The following is a 2,897-nucleotide window of genomic DNA, read 5'->3' as shown; positions in this document are numbered from 1 at the left end:
ACACTGTTGTTATTGGAGACCTCGATCGAGAGCCTTCTAGTGCTCGATTGAGTGATATTTCACCTGGAAGGACTCGATCGAGAGGCAAAAAGTCTCGATCGAGTGATAAGGAGCTTGAACCAGCCGAGACGTTGGAAGAGAGAAACAAAGGGCTCGAGATACCTATTACCGTGCCCTTCCCGAGGCGATTACAGAGCACGAAAGCCAATCAATAGTTCGGTAAATTTACCGAGCTCCTGAAAAGCTTACAAGTCACTGTTCCATTCGCCGAGTTGCTGACACAGGTACCCTCTTATTTAAAGTTTATGAAAGAAATTTTATCACAAAAGAGGCACATTAATGATCATGAGATGGTAGTTTTGACCGAGGTGGGGACTGCCCTAGTTCAAAATAAGCTGCCACCTAAACAGTCAAACCCGGGTAGTTTCTCGATTCCATGTCACATAGGAACCTATTTGATTGATAACACACTATGCGATGTTGGTGCCAGCGTGAGCGTCTTACCTTTATCTCTCGCAAAGAGACTTGGTTTGACTAAATTTAATTGCACAAACATGACTGTACAGATGACCGACCACAGTATATCACGGCCGTTACGTGTCATAGAAGACATGGTAAAATCGGAAGATTCTTTATTCCCGTTCATTTTGTAGTGCTTAATATTCTTGAGGACACTCACACCCTTATTATTTTAGGGAGACCATTTTTGTTCACTGCTCGTGCAGTGATTGATGTTGGGGGTAAAATACTCACATTTCAGGTAGGAGACGAGGAATTAATTTTCCAACAGTCTAAGTCTCGTAGGGCTCCCATGCAAGCTCAACCTTGCAATGCCCTCTCTTCTACTGACTCTCATACTGACACTCCAGCTGATAATGTGGAATTTTGTGCTACAATTGTGACCCCTCCGCCTCAGACTGAGAGCAAAAAGGAGGAGAATTCGTCTGTTTTCCTTGCTGCAGGTACAGATGAAAAAGATGCAGGAGCTGTCAAAGTTCATTGTGCAACAGAAGTCAATCAAATTAGGGAGCCTAACATCAAAGCTGGTGAGAAAGAAAAAGGGGCGAGAAAAGTTCGTGCATACGTGGATGTTAACTATTCTCCCCCTACTGGTTCAAATTCAAGCTCATGGAGAATGAAGAGGACGGTCAAGGATGCTGAAGGGACCTCCTCCAGTCAAAAGCCCTCCGTTGGGTTACTGAATTGTCTTGGGAATTAAGTGGGGAATGCCCCATGTAACAATTTGTAAAAACTAATTTTAAATTTCCGTTGAATTTCTTTATTGCGTTTTTTAGGACTATTAGAACTTAGACAATTTTTAGCGTAGTTAGAAAGACTATAGACTGTCATTTTTGTGATTTTGTATATTCGGGATATGCTTGAATTGCGAGTGTTTTTATGCAGGTTTGGGGAAGTAATTGTTGGAATATGTGTCCTCCGACAATAATGCGATCACAACTGTTGATCATGATGATCACATGTTTAAATCTCATTTTAAGAATACATGTGGGATGTAATATTTTACAGTCAACTGGTCAACACATATTGGTAATGATTGGCTATCTAGAGTTTGACATTACTGTCGTGCGACGGTGGTGATCAGTTGATCCCCTTAGGTCATACCTATAGGGAAATACTCTTAATTGATTATATAATTAATCGTATGCCGATACGAGTTAATTAAATTGCTCAAAATTGACGGATGATTTTGTGAGTAAAATTAACGTGTCTTATTGTAATTCGATTAAATTAGATACAGTCTAAGTGATCGAATTGTTTTATTACTTAGATAAAATTATTGTTTACGAAACAATTGGAATTGAATGAATAATTTATTATTATAAATACAAGACGTTGTAATTTATAATTTGATAAACCGTTTTGGCACAAGTAATTACGAATTACGAGTCGATTTTGTATATGACATATTTTATGAGTATGTTGATTTTTAATATGTTAAAAATACATTACAATTTCACATGTCAAGTAACATGTCACATTTGACAAATGACAAAATAAAATGGACTACCCATTTTATTAAGAGTGCCGAAAATAGGAGGGTGTATTAGGTTTATATTGTGTTTCTATATTTTTACTGAAAAACACAATCATATCCTAGTCTCCTAGCCTTGCATGCCTAGTTGTTCCTTGGAAAGAAAATTGGCCTCATGCATTGGCCACCTTCCCTCCTCCAACCGGTTTTGCCATAGTGAAAGGATAGAGTTTTTCATCTATCATTTTTCATTATTCATTCATCACACACATATTTTCTAGGGTAAGAAAATTAACTCTCCATCTTGTGAAGAATCTTAGAGAAAAATAAACCTCACAAAATCTTTCCTCTTGAACCGATTTTTCAAGAGTACAAAATTAATTTTGTGTCATATTTTAAGTAAGACTAATCCTAATACTAGATCATATTATTTTAGTCTTTAAGAGTATTCCTTGGGTATTCACTTTTGGGAGAGATTCTATACTTGAATCTTTGTTCATCCATTATTTGGAATGCTCAAGAACTAACAAAAAGGAGATCTTGTTGATGCCCATAAAGCCGAAATCACATAGTAAGGAACATGATTTCTTCTTTACTTCTATTTATGTTTGCATGCATAAGATCTAATTTAATTTTATGACTAAATTAAATTGTAACATATAAGAATATGTTGTATAATGAGATATAGATTTCTAACAAGCGGTATCAAGAGCCTTAGGTTGTTTGCATGCAAATCTATTATTGTTTTTCCGAATTATACGATTAACAAATAAAACTTATAAATTTGTGCTTATTAAGATATATCACGAAATTTATTATGCATGTTAAAGTTTCTGGTCCTAAAATGTTTTTAGGATATTTTTGTTAATTTATGGATTTTTATTGTTCATTTTGTATAATATTG

The sequence above is a fragment of the Silene latifolia genome, chromosome Y, assembly GCF_048544455.1.
Source record: "Silene latifolia isolate original U9 population chromosome Y, ASM4854445v1, whole genome shotgun sequence".
In the NCBI taxonomy this organism is placed as follows: Eukaryota; Viridiplantae; Streptophyta; class Magnoliopsida; order Caryophyllales; family Caryophyllaceae; genus Silene; species Silene latifolia.
This window is presented reverse-complemented; position numbering follows the sequence as displayed.